Source organism: Micrasema longulum, unplaced genomic scaffold (assembly GCF_059751315.1).
Source record: "Micrasema longulum isolate JH-2025_06_02 unplaced genomic scaffold, ASM5975131v1 h1tg001067l, whole genome shotgun sequence".
Lineage (NCBI taxonomy): Eukaryota > Metazoa > Arthropoda > Insecta > Trichoptera > Brachycentridae > Micrasema > Micrasema longulum.
Window position 1 is genome coordinate 712,891 of NW_028278255.1, and position 15,080 is coordinate 727,970.

Consider the following 15,080-nt stretch of genomic DNA (forward strand, 5'->3'; position numbering starts at 1 on the left):
AGTCAAACAAGGGCAATAAAATAATGGCATACAAAATATTCTTAAACACGATCAACGTATAAGACTTTGAGCTAACCCATGCCAATCCATCTTCATTCCACACTGTGCTAGTGGCGAAGAGATCTACGAAAAGCTGGAAGATCTATCCCAAAGAATTCCAAGTTGTGTGACGAATTGACTAATCTACACATTCTGGACACCGGGACAAAAAATCAAAAATTGTTCTTAGAAGATTAGATAAATAGCAGATTTTAACTTCTGGTGTCACGGTTGGGAACATGAAAAGGAATTGATTGCAACAGAGATGGAACAGCACTTAAAGCATAAACTATTTTGAAAATGCATATAGGTCGTTCTTCGTTCTACGTGTCTCCAATTAAAACAGATTGACAGACCACTCTTTGTCAAAATAGGAATAATTTACATTTTTTTATTTTTTTTATTTATTTAGAAAAAACAACAATTCTTATGGAAAAATATACAATTTATAACATAGTACGAAATCCAGTTTTTCACAAATATAATGAGAGAACATGTTACAGAATAAAGAGAAAAAATACTATAATACATATAAGACAACAGAATAAAAGAGCAAGTAAGAAGGTTAAGGAATGAAGAAATATAGTAGAGGAGTGGAGGAGAGGAATTTCCACAATATAGTTGACCGATTCAAAATTTTAATATGATAATAAAATGAACATAATTAAAAGAACATAAACTTATTACACACTGACAAATGTTTCATTTTACAGTGGTTCAATTTTTTTTTTTTTAAGTCTCAAAATTTTGTATTAAAATATGTAAATGGGGACAAAGTAAGTTAAAATTGGAGCAGCTACGGCAATAAACTTTTTAACATAATTTTTTTTGGGCCATGGTTTATAAAAAAAAATAACTTGTCGTGTTGACTTTACGGGACAATTTGTTCATGTTGTATAATATAAACATTTAATGGATTTTGTGAATGTCGATTATTGGTTTTATTTTATTCTATTAATTTTCTGTTTTTGTCTGGTATTACTTCCTGTAATAGGTAATAAATATAATTTAAAAATATAAACATGTTGGTATCGACAACGTGTTTTGATTGGTTGTAATGAAAACCGCCGTATCTACAATCTACACGTGTCTAAAAAAAGTTATTAATTAGTAATTGCGTTATGATCTCACATTCGTGATTTTAAAAAGAAAGTTTATGTTTATGTCTGAAAGTTTAAGCACGTGTCTGACAAATTTATAAACGTTTACAAATACAAGTTTTTATGGATGTACGAGGTTTGATAAAAAAAATACAAAGAATATTTGAATTTCGATTTTAAATACTTAATCAAAAATCCAATTTTTTTCCTAGAGAGTGGTCAGTGTGGCCGTAAACGAAGCAAAGTTTAGGTGCATGCAAAAATAAAAATCCCCAAATTAATCACTCTCTACGGGATAGGGGAGATTCAGAATACCACTCCTGGGGTCGAGATATGTCGGATTACATTATTGGAATCCGCACGCATTGGACAAGCGATTTCGATTCTCTTCACCGATTTTGTTTTTTTTACAACCTGACTGACATTTGAGAAGTTTTAATTTTTTAGTTTTTCGGAAGCATCCCAAATATACATGACTATTAAAAAAAATAAAAAATAGCACAATTAGAGATATTGGATTGTTGTCCATTCAAATAATTAGTTCATGTTATTGTCTAACATAAAGCCAAACTGATTTTGTGATTTGTTGACTATTATAGTTAGTAGATCTAAGATCTTTCAAATTGATATTTTTGTAATTTCTGTATAGTTAACTAGTTAAAAGTTTGTATAGCGTACATTGAAACTTACTTTTTTATACTGATAACCAAAGAACTAACTATGGTTTTTATTCCCCTATGCCTAGAATTCTTAGGTCTGCCAACAAACATACCAGTCTTGATTTCTTTGATAAAAAGTTGTCTTCTTTCATTCGATCACTGAATCAAATTCAATTATAAACACCTCTCTTCCGCTTCCACTGCCACCTAGGCTTCTATATACCATTGTGTCTTTCTACTTTCTTTCATAATAGTTTTCTATGCATACATATGTCCTCGAAAATGCCCATTTGGCGTAGTATTTATAAATAAATGAATTGAAGAACTTTTACATATAAGTTATATGAATTAAAAAGCGCTAAAAATAAACAAATTGACTCATTGAATTTATGCATTTTATTAATTTCAGTGTTTTATTTAACACTTATTTTAATGAATTCGTAAGGGTTTACAATAAATACGCTGAATTTTGGGAGTTTTGATATGATATTTAACTTATTAAAACAGGTTTTAGTTTCGGGTTCAGCCGAAACTAGAACAGAAGCCGAAATTCGATTTCGGTTTTGGATAAAAATCTTGTTTCGGTCAGTCACTAATTATCAATTTATCATTGTTAATGTCTGATAATTTTGTATTTATTAGTAATGTTTTATTTCAAAATATTGTTTTTGTTTTAATAAAGTTATAACGGAGGCATTGAGGGAAACTAGGGTAGAGAAATCGTGCATATTTATTGATTGTACTCACTTTTCTGCATAAAATTTTAACTAAAATCACTTAGAATTTAAAAAAATATAAAAAATGTATGTAAAAAGTAAATTCGTTAAAACAGAGTGGCTGACAGAGAGTTTCCCTGGACTTTATAACAGATGCGGGTGGAGGTGAGTTTTCTCCCTCAATACTTTCAAAGTATTTCCGAGAGGGCAATTGAGATCATCTTCTATTTCCTTTGCTGTCCGCAATTTTACATCTGTGCTAGGTAATTAGAGGGTATTTAGGATGTTCTGATTATTTTTGTTGTTTACGTACAGAAAATACACGATTCACCTTCAGCGCTGTCCTTAAGACGATAGTAAGTGAGAATTAATTTCCAGGTGTGTTCCACAGTAGTAATTGTGTATTTTCAAATACTGTCTACCTTGTTTTGCTTATGGACTAACATACAATCAACCGCGTATCAAGCATTCACGTAGGCAATTAAAATATTAATATTAATAATAATTACACGCACCAGATACGTAAAGCGTACAATCGGTTTCAACTCTCTTTCTCCGTTAAGCAATATTTTTTCTTGGCTTATTTGAATATATATTGTTATAGAAATGGCGTCCCTTAGATGAGGTGCATTGCGAAAGAGCTGACAGCTTGCTAAATAGGTATTTTCAATTTCAGATCTTAATCGATAAACCCAGTTGTTACCGATAGAATTTAAATTGGTAGTTAGTTTATTGTCGGCGTCTCATATTCGTTAGCTACACTGACAGTAAATGAAGAGGACACGATAGATTAAAATCCCTTTTCAATTGGTAAGTACTTCAGCTGAGATGTCGTTTTTGGTGAAGAGAATAAATTAAATATAGTTATCTAATATCAAAGTATGATTTTTTAAACTATTGCGTAGCTATTGTGTAACATAATTCTACCTAGACAAGATATCATATTATTTTTTTAATAATGAAGCCGAATTTTGTTATAATATGCCTAAATTGAACAGAACAGAACTGTTGTCTCTCATCAACTTCAGGGTGCCTGGAAGACAGGTGCCACCGTTTTGTAGCAACAATTCGCGGACGGTGTATACTTGTAATGCCGTTTTAAACAGACTCCAAGAACTGAGCAATAGTTATTCCCACGTATCGGATATATTTAATGTAGGGAATTGTTCCTTAAGAACAAACCATTTGAACTTTTTTAAAGATGTTGAAGATAATAAAACTTTTATTATAATTATTATATGAAAAAGTAACTTAATAGTTTTCTTGTTATATTAACCTTTAAAATATTTAATTATTTAATTTTATTAACGCATTTATTTTTCAATTGTTTTAAACTTCTACAGAATGGGTTTTATTTTTGTTTCTAAATCTTGGGTAAAAAGATTTCCATGTTTTAAAAAAAAAAAAATTAAACGAAATAAGTTGGTATTATCGTTTTGCAAAAGGCAATTTCGCCGTATTGTGGTATGTTTATAAAAACATTTGATATATTATTGTTTGAAAATCGGTATATTATAAACATATTGTCGTCTTTAGAATCGCACGCGACTTCCTTAATTTGGCAAGTGACAGCACTCTTAAACCGGGTGGTTATACGAATGAAGTCGATTTATTTACTCGTTAAATTTATCTCGAGTGCCCCAAAGCATTCGACATTGACAACCGATTGCGACATCTTAACTTTAACTGTCAAACTTACTTCGTATAAAACGCTCGCCATTATGTTTGACTGATGAGTATTTTCAATGTATTTTAACTTAAACTTATCAACACTGATATATGTTATGGTGTTGGTGTATGAACAAATGTTCAACAATACAACTGCACTTATTTTCGATCGCTTATGAAATGAAGTTTCACTAAAAATATATTTTAAAATTATTTTATCGCTCATCAATCGCAAAATACGTATTTGAGGGATATGTAATATAATGTGCTTTTAAAATCCATTAAATGAATATGAAATACTTCTTTTAATATGTAGATGTGTATTATAAAAACAAATAATTATAGTAAATGTTGCAGTGTCTCAGCAAAATATTTTACATAGTTTTTTAAAAAAATATATCCAAAGAAAGAAGCTTGACTAGTAACAATAAAAGTTTAAACGTGGCAGTATAGCCATAGATAAATACGTATTTGTTAATGTTGCCACTTTTTCATTCGTCTTTGTAATCAAATTGTCGAAGGGTTTTAAAAAATGGCATTATCAGAAAGCAATCGAGATGATTACTTGACTATTGTCGAGTTGATGACAAAATGTCACATCTTTCTAGCATAAGGCCCCAGCACCGTTGACGGGATTTTTTAGCATAGTCTTTAAGGAGCTTTTTTTAAAAATAATAAAGCCATATTTTTCTATGATATGCCTTAACGATATTATTATATTTTTTCAAATTATGGAAAACATTTTACAACCAGTACATACATGTGTTAAACTTTTGTTATTAAATACATGTATTTAAAAATATTTCTTATTTTTTAATGTAACACAATGATACAGCACCGTTTGCCCAAGGATTTTTTAGCACAGTATTCTAAGAGTAAGCAAAATAAAAAAAATATATATTATAATATTTAACTTATTTATTAAAAGTATTATACATATATGAGTTGATTACACAGACAATGTTTATGGTGACACAACCAGGAAAAACCCATGCCTGTGAATTTGCTCCGACTTGCTAGAAAAATCCGTGTTAAGTACTACTGTTAAGTAAGAAAAGCATTCATAAACATACATACATGCACACAAAATATATATTCACACACACTCGTATACATAGAATAAGTTATATTAAGTTTATACATATTATACTACATATCAGGTTTATAAATGAAAGAATTAAAAGCAAAACCGCTAATGTCCATAATCGCTGTTTTTGGGAAGACCAACAAAACCAGAAGCCAAATGGCTATTCTCTTTGAGTTCAAACTACATCTAGCGGCGCCATCGCGAAGGTCTTTTTACTTAAAGGGCCACACTGATAGGAATACGTTTTTAAAAATAAATAAATGTGAGTTAGTATTATATTGGCATTCCCCAAAATCCAGCGAAAAGAAATAAATGTGTCGAAATCAAAAGGGATTAACATATTACAACGGAGATGGAGAACATTTTAGAGAAGGAAATATAAAAGTCCAGGCATCTACAGGGCTTGTGACCTGTCGTTGGCTGGTTTAAGTGGCCACTTTACTATATTTCTTTCTCTAAAATGTTCTCCATTTATGTTGTAATATGTTGATATTAACAGCTCCCTAGGAGGTTGAATCTAGTTATTGTCTAAAAAATTTGGACATACTCAAACATTGTTGTTAAAAGGAATTAAAGGAATGAATCAGATTGGGATACACCAAAAACGAATGTTAACGTTAAAATTAAAAATCGCATAAATTACCAGATGGAATATAAAAAAAAAATGGATGATAAATATAAGCAGAACAGTGAATGTTACACATTGTATAAAGTGATTACTCAAACCAGTCAATCAAAATCATTCCCCTTTCCCCCAGTGGTGTATAAGGCACTGCAGTGGTAAATCAACTGCAGTGTATTTTAGATCTAAATTTGTGGCAACAGAGAAGGAAAACACCTTTAAGGATGGGATTTCAATTCAATTCAATTCAATTAATTTATTTTAAATATAACATATACATTACAAACATGTATTCAATACGCACATATTATAAAAAAGAAAAAATACATGAAAGAGACTCATGTCAAAGTAGTACGAGAATCCTGCTCCAGAACACCCTTTCGGATACATGGAACAGATCAACATCTAGAGCGATGTTGTTCAGCATAGCAGTAGCCCTTCCAACAGGCATAACCATTAACTATAGGCAGGTTGGTTCTGTATATCAGAATATGAAACAATCTATGCTAACGCTGTCTTAGGTAATTATCAGGAATCTACAAACCACTGCTCAACATAATCTCAGAATTATCGATTACACCGCGCAATAATCGATAAAAATGTGTAGTCATACACATTCCACATTCCTTCTAGTCTCTAAACAGTTGTAGCCAAGCATACCCTGGAGGAACTCGGTCTGGTAGGGCCAAGGATAATATCCACACTCTCTTATGTAGAGATATCTCAGAATGGATATGGAAGTCTACGTATTTACAGAGTCATGACCTGTCGTTAGCTGGTTTAAATGGCCACTTTGCACATGGTGTAATATTTACTATTCTTCCCATATTGAAACATCCAAATTTCTTCAACTTTTCCATCTGTTGACTTTTGTAAAGTAAAAGAGCTAAAATCTTTATCTTGTGGGTGAGATTCACCCGGATGAACCAATTCACCTACTAGGCAACGGAAATCTAGCATGTCTGCAAACATTTGGATATACTCAAAACATTGTTGCAGTATATTTGGATTATCGGTTACGTAAGGGTGTGATGAGTACTCTTGCGCTTCAGGCGACAATCCAGAAAAATGAAGTATTGCAGTTTAAACAACCCTTGAATGAGTATCACTTTCACCCTGCCCGGAAACGAATCTAGGACCTCAAGAATTGTAGGCGAACTCGGCAACCACTAAACAACGAGGCGGACTTATCTCCACGCGATTTTCTGTTGAGGATTTTTCTGTCTTATCTCGACTGTTTTCTTCATCTGCACGGATACAGACTGTGCATCTTACGAATAACTTAATTTATTCATTTGATTTATTTTCAGTTCACAAACAGTAAAAGATATCACAATATAAATACAATTTATAAAATAAAAAATAATAACACTTAACATCTTTCACCAATTATATGTGAACACCAATAGTCACAAAAGAAAAATTGTATATAGACCAAAATTTAGTTTTCATTATATGTTATAAAAGCAGTTTATTAGAATTTATATAAGATTAATTTTAATAAAATTTAAGTTAAGATATATGCAATTTATACAATCGAATATAATTCTATACATATCTATCGTAATATAATCCATTTATGAGTTATTAATTAAATAATTCAATAATTCGGGCGCGTGTCCTCTTATAGATGTTACGGTTATTTTTATTAGTGTGTGTTTGTGTACGTACACGTTGTGCGTCCTAAGACTGTGTGCGTGAGTCCGAGTTAGAACACCTGTTTGTACAGGAAAATACAGATATCAAGAGTTAATTTGAATAGACATATAAACACGTACAAGCACCAGGTACGTGTGTAGATGTAAATCACACCGCTTCTAACACCTATCAAATTGTTAACTCGGAATTCTTTTCATTGTTGCAATATCATATAAGCATGCAGTTCAAAATTAACCTTTTAAAATGACGACCAAGTGTTGAAAGAAACATTTAGAATACATATTTTATTTTAAAATTTTGAATTTTAAAAAAATTATCTTTTAACCCAATGACGAATAATTGAATAGACTCGTTTCAAGCGCGTAAAATATGGTATTTTAATTCGTAAATATTTTCCTTCCATGCATATACAAAATGTAAAAAATAGATTTTCCGAAAATTCAAATTACTGATGACAAATTGCCGACAGCTAGAAAAATAATATACGACCTCTAGTCCCGCTAGGAATTAAAATGAACACTGAACAGTTGCTATTTAAAGGTAGTAGCATCCTTAGTTACATAAACAGTCAATAATGAGTAAATCAGTCAGTGACTCAAGCAATTACTCCGCCAGTTACTATGTTTATTCAACATATTATAAACACAACAACGCATAACATCGTTTCCTTCTGTAAATCTCCAATTGGAGTAGGAGTTCACTTGTTCACTTTCTTCAAAACAGATAGAAATACTTAATTTTTGAACCTTCCTTTTTACTTAACTATAGATTTTGCCCATAATTATAATCTATATACACGTCAAGCATGAGGCGTTCAATTATTATTTAAGTACCTAAATTTCTGTAACTTTACAAACCTTACATTCGTTTGAAAATACCCCAAAAAAAATAAAATGGGCCAACAAATGTCAGATTTTTTATTTAAAAAAAAATCTAGATTAAAATCCGTGATAGATTTCAATAATAAGATAACAATAATTCTAAGTTAGTTTAAGTCCCGATAATGAACTATCAACCTTAAAACTATCGACGTATCGCTCAAAATCGTAGTTAATGTATATTAACCACGATTTTGTATATTTATGTTATTATATCAATGTATATATTTATAAATACCAAGTGCATGTTCAATTATATTTTTCAGTGGCTAGATAAAAAAATAAATTCTGTACAAAAAAAAATATCAAAAGACAAAAAAGAACAGAGCGTTTATATTATGATATATTTTTTTGGTGAGTTTTGTTTTGATATTATTAATTTATGGCTTAGCACTCATTGGTTGATTGAAAAAAATTGTAACTAGGTGAAAAAAGCAAATGCACATGTACAATGGATAAAATAAATTAAAAAAAATAAAACGTATTTGAGTAGGTGAGTAAGATTTAAAGAGTGGGCAATTTAGTTTGTAATATACCTACTAAACGTATTTATAAGTTTGTTTATTTGTGATTTTCTTTTAGTTTGCAAATGTTTTTTTAAGGTTCCAATAATTCAAACTTCAGTAATTGAGTTTAAGTATATTTGAATAAGTAAAATAATTGAAAATAAATCAACAAAATTGTTGACGAATATAACAAACTACAAAGGTCCCAAAAGAAAACCTTGCGGAGCTCCTTGTTAAGATCGGAAGTTTTCTGTATTTTAGCAATTACATAATAACTTCATTTATTTAAATTCAAATTAGTTTAACTAAATTATGAGAAGGCAAATTTATAAATCAACCATTGGATAAAACACTTATCACGATCTCATTAATTTCAAGAAGTATCACGTTTATCTAGCATTGGATTTATATTTGAAGTGTGAAAAATTAAAACTTTCATGAGCTGCTAAATTATTGTGACATTTTATTATTCTTTGCACAACTCATAAGATTTCAGATAAAATTACAGTTTTTACGGACACGGCTACAGAAAACAATTTTGTAAATATAATATTATTTCTAATTACAGGGGGTTTGATAATATTACAGTCGTATTTGTTATGGTTAATTCTAGATTTAAATTCATAAATTAATAGTCTTCTTCTTCATCCTGTTGTTTTCGATCCAGGATCTGTTCATCGGTTCCTCACTGTGATACACATGACCAGCTAATTCTCCATCTTTTTTGTGGTCCTCCAGTTTCCAGATAGAAGTTTACCTATGGGGATCTCTTTGCAGCAACGCGAGTAAATCTGTCGTCATCCATTATATTTACGTGGTCCCGCTAGAGTCGTCTCTATTTCCTACTCCATCGCTCGATATCCTCAGTTTCACGGATGTGTCTTATGACAACAGTTTTCTAATTCTGTCCCTGTGGAATTCCATCTGCGATGGATCTAAGTTTTCACTAAAAAATATATAAAGATAACAGAATAATTTTGAAAATCGTAACATACTATCGATTACTCACTACCATTAATTTATTATACACATAGTAAGTAAAATAGCGATATACAGAATTCCAAAAATGGAACAAACAAAACAAACCATCAAACCCCGTTTCCCAATGGGGGTAGGCAGACACGCATTGAACGCTACGTCACTCTGTTTTTGCATACAGACCTCGTTTTCTTTACATGCATGCATCTTTTTATGCAGCCACGACGATTATTGCTACTGTTGATATGTGAGGGTATTAGAAGCAAACTAAGAAATCAATCAATTGGTAAAATAAACCAAAGTAGGGAAGAAAATGCCGAACACTCCTCTAGTGGAACGGAAGGCCTATTGACTACTGCCAACAGGCCGGCTTCTCCTGAAGAGTTTTGAGTGGTTTCCTCTCCACATGAGCAAATGCTGAGAAGTTCCTGATTGGCCCTCATTAGTATATCCCCCCTGATCCCACCAGTTTAGATAAATTTGAAGAAATATAATTGCAGGAAAATCCACTTTTGAAATATAAGCCCTGTATATTATAAGCAAGGTAAATAATAAAGCAACTCCTATATAAAAAAAAAATTGGAAATCTCCACTAAAAACGGAAAATTAGGTATTGATGCCAAAAAATACCAAACGTAAAAACCTACCTACCTAAATAATAACGTAATTTAAAACCGTCTCTAAATCTTGCGAAAACAGATTTCAATTATACTATTTGACACCGCAAACTTAGCATTCTCCATTGAGTTAATGAAGCATAATTAGAAATCTCAAATTCTTTTTCCAAAGTTTTTCGCAAATATATCCGTAACTCCTTCAATTGAGATTACTATGTTTGCTTTTAATATTCTCAAGTCTCTCTTCAAGTATTTCTTGAATTCGGTCATGTTACGTCTTTCTTGTTTTCTGTATTCATCAACAATCGCATCGTAAATCCTTAAACCCGTTATTTTGCTGTCCATTCGCTCTACATGTCCGAACCAACGCAGCACACATTTCTTGATATTGTAGATAAAGTTTAAAAAATAACTATTATGCAACGAATAAATTTATGTTCAAATCTTTTATTTATTTATTTTTTTAGTGTCATTTCGAAACCGTGTAAAAAATCTCAAAACAATACACACGTCCAAAATAATATTTCATATTTGTTGGATAGTTATGATTGTAAGAAAATATTTACTCGTTTGAGTATGAACCACCCTCTTTTCTCACAATAGGCTTCTTTGTAGCAGAATAGCGACTTAATAAAGCGCCCCCCGTGGCGCTTCCCCTACCTCGGACCCTGGAGCCCGAAAGGGGCTCATAGCCCCCCAACGGTCTCTTTGACGGGCCCCCGCCTCACGTCAAACACAGGTACATATCGAGTCATGAACGCCCAAACATCGTAACCGACAAAAACAATATTTTATGGGAGATTTTTTAAATTTTTAATTTCTTTTTAAGGAATATGCATTATGCAAATATATTTGATGTAAATATTGTAAGCATTAGGCACCATAACTATTATTATATTTTTACCTTTTATATTTTCTTTTCTTAACTTTTTATTTAATTTCTGTTTTATGTTTCTTTTTGGGTTAGACTGTAAGAAATTGCTAGTAGCAATAAGTTCACTGTTTAACCATGAATACTTTTGTTTGTGTTTTTGGTAAGAGTCACAATGTATAGTATGGTTGATAAATATATAATTTGATTATTATTATATTTAAAGAAGTACGTATTTTTTCAAATGAAGATAACAAGGAAACACAACGAAAAAAAACAATAAATAGGTCAATAATTCATAGAATCTTCACCTTACAGTTCGCAAATATCGCGAGCAGCTTTGGCAGCTTTATTCCCTTGATAAAACGCGAACAAAAAAATATGTCGAAAATCATCACTTTCGTCTACTTGAGATTCCAATATTATGGCATGTAATCAAATAAAATAATACATGTAACGTAGAAGCAAACACTACATCATGTAAAGCTGAAAAAATTCTTTCAAATGACGTATAACCTTTATCATTTTGTTTGATTTTTGGTGCTCATTTTAAAATTTGGAAAAAACGGTCACAACTTATGTTAACACCTAAAACTTCGGGAACCAAGTTTTGATTTGAATATTCAATATTTTATATTTGTAAAATTATTGGAAACAAAATTTGATTTTCAAAGTACATTTCCTTAATCAATTAAGAAGAAAATATATTTTCCAGAAAAATTCTGTTTTTGTCGGTTACGATGTTTGGGCGATTGTGGCTTGATATTACAATTTGATGATGTCTGTATTTCGATATCATTGTTGCGCTGAAAGTCACACAAAATTAATTCTCATAGCTAATGGAAAATACGCGTTAAAGCCATGCATTACAGAGACTAAAATGCTCTGGGATAAGAGTTGTGTTTACGCTGTTTTTATTCCGTGGAGGCGTTTGATGAAATGAATATGACCGAATTAAATGATTTTTACAATGAGTTATTGTTGGATTTGATGATGACGTAGCGTTTTTAGATTGTGTTTGAATTTATTGATTTCTAAATGTGGTTTTATATTTTTATCTTTATGATTGTGGCGGTACTATGACACTTTGACACCACGTATCCATACGTACAAATAATTTCACTTTGATTAATTTCCAACAATGATTATGTAAGTAGGTATAAAGGGAAGTAGTGTTGCTTGGCCTTGATGTTGAAATTGTCAAACGTAGTACCTACCTACTAACAGGGGCGAACCGTGTATAGAAGCGATTATGCGCAGCTTACCATTATATTTGACCAACCATAATAATGTTTTATTGTAATTTTTTTACAGAAAAAAAAAAAAACATTTATTTGAAATCGTTTCCACCGTTTGTTATTTATCCTAATATAAATATAAATTTTAATAAAGCGCGCCCAGCGCCAGAGGTGAGCTAAGAAACTAGCAGATTATTTCAGCTTATTTTTATAGTATACTATATTTTGAATGTCTTAACCCCAGTGCGGGTTTTTTCTCCTAGATTAAACTTGCAGATTACACAAATTATTTGTAGATTCTTGATTTGGAAAACAGTATTTCAAACATGAATTATATATTAAAGTAATGGATAATATCTCTATATGATATAATATATCACAAAGTTACATCGTTTGAGTTGATTTCATGGATGAGAGTTGTTGTATCACACAGAACCACAGAAAAATATCAAGTTAGTGTAAATATTACTAGCATTATAATATTATGTTCTTATGTAGGTACAAATATATGATATTTTTTATAGCTTAACTGTAAATAAAATCACCATTCGCCACTGCCTACCAACAATTCTTTAACGGTGACTTTATTAGATTAATGAAGTTAATAACTTTCAAAGAACCGGAGCTACATTTTTTTAAAGCCACTTAACAGACTTATAAAAGCCCTAATGGATTTTCAGTAATGAAATATAGTAAAATTCAACCAGAAAATAAAAAATATATTAGTGGTCAGAAATAAAATTAATCCGGAAACAATGGTCACCTTAAAATTCCTATTTTATTATTTTTATTTTTTATTTATTTTTAGTAACTGCGAGTGAGTAAACATTTTTTGGGACAGAAATACAGTTTGTTGTGACACAATCAAGAACATCCCATGCCTGTGAACTTGCCCCGACTAGCTAGAAAATCCGTGTTTAGTCAGGGCACTTACTATACATTCATAAACATACATACACATACACACACGCATATTTTCACGCATACATATTATGATTATTTATCCATACATATCTGTACCTCAAAGTCAGACGGATGCAAATTCAGAATTTGATGAAATGCCATTTCGATTTTCGTATCCAGTTTATGATCACAGCCATTGATTTTGAAGAAATGTAAGTCTTATAATGAAAGAACCAATGTATTAAGATACTGGAAACAGAAATTAATACTTTAAATTGTTAGAAATCACTTAAAGAAAGTAGATTCTTTAGGCTTTTGTTGAACATTTGGCGTGTGGATTTGCATCCGTCTGCCTCTGAGGTACAGATATTATCATCATCATCATTCCATGTCCGCTCCATCTTCATTTTTTTCAAAAGAGGGAAGGGAATGTCATAGGAAGTTCTAGGCAGACATGGCGGCCTCCATGGTGCAGTGGTCAAGACGCTTGACTCACACATGGAAGGTTCCAGGTTCGATTCCCGGTGAGGACACAAAAAAATAAAATGTGATTTTCCTTAAGCCTGGGTGTTCTGCAATGTAATTCAGTGGTGCAAAAAAAAAAAATAATACATTCAAATGAAATAATATAAAAAAAAAATAAAAAAATGAAATTCAAATGGCAAGTGTATCATCTCAAGTCGGGAGTAATAACACCGCTTGCTTCTTGAATGCACGCCTTTGCTGTAGGAACACATTGACGGTACTTTTTGGTGAGATTTTATTAACTGTTCACCATCATCATTCCCTTTCCGCACCTAATGGTGCATGGGGCACTGCATTGGTACACCAATCGCAGCGCATTTTGTTACATGAATGTAAGATGACCAGTTTTACACTTCAGGTACCAGTCCAGGGACTATGAAATAGTCTAGAGTGAAAACACCCTTTTAAATAAATATTTCATATCAACCATGTCGGGAATCGAACCCGAGACCTCTTGCATCGCAGGCTAACGTGCTGACCATTACACCACAAGGCTGACTGTTCTGTTATGGGATTTATTTTTTGGTGACTTATATGAAGGGTGTCGGGGTTAAAAAAATAAAAATAATGATAATAACAATCTAATTTTTAGTTATTAAATTTATAAAATTACAATAATGGATATAGGCTATTGTGATACAAGTAAATACAGTTACACTAACTGTGAAACTGGCGTCGCGGGTTCGATTCCCGCCAGTTGTAAGAATAAAATCTGAGAAAAAAAAATCTCAATTGGTCTGGGTGTTGTGTATTTTCCTCTCCCATTTTCCTCACATCCTCTCTTTTCCAGCTGCTGACCAACATGTACTGTTTTTGCACCACAACGTGGTAGGAGGCTCAATTATAGTGGTGAAGTGCATCACAGAACACCCTGGCTTGAGAAAAATCACATTTTATTTTTTGTGTTCTCACCAGGAATCGAACTCAGAATCATTAACGAGTGAGTCTAGCGTCTTGACCACTGCATCACGGAGGCCACCGAGCTTCTATATAATAGAGACTTAGTGGGATATT

At 31.7% G+C, this 15,080-nt stretch overlaps 1 non-coding gene across 1 annotated transcript; it reads right to left on the reverse strand.

The window, feature by feature from the left end:
* Positions 1-14,489: 14,489 nt before the first annotated feature.
* TRNAR-GCG (transfer RNA arginine (anticodon GCG)) lies at positions 14,490-14,562 on the reverse strand. The gene has a single exon. It is a non-coding gene; the product is annotated as a tRNA-Arg (tRNA).
* Between the last annotated feature and the right edge of the window lie 518 nt (positions 14,563-15,080).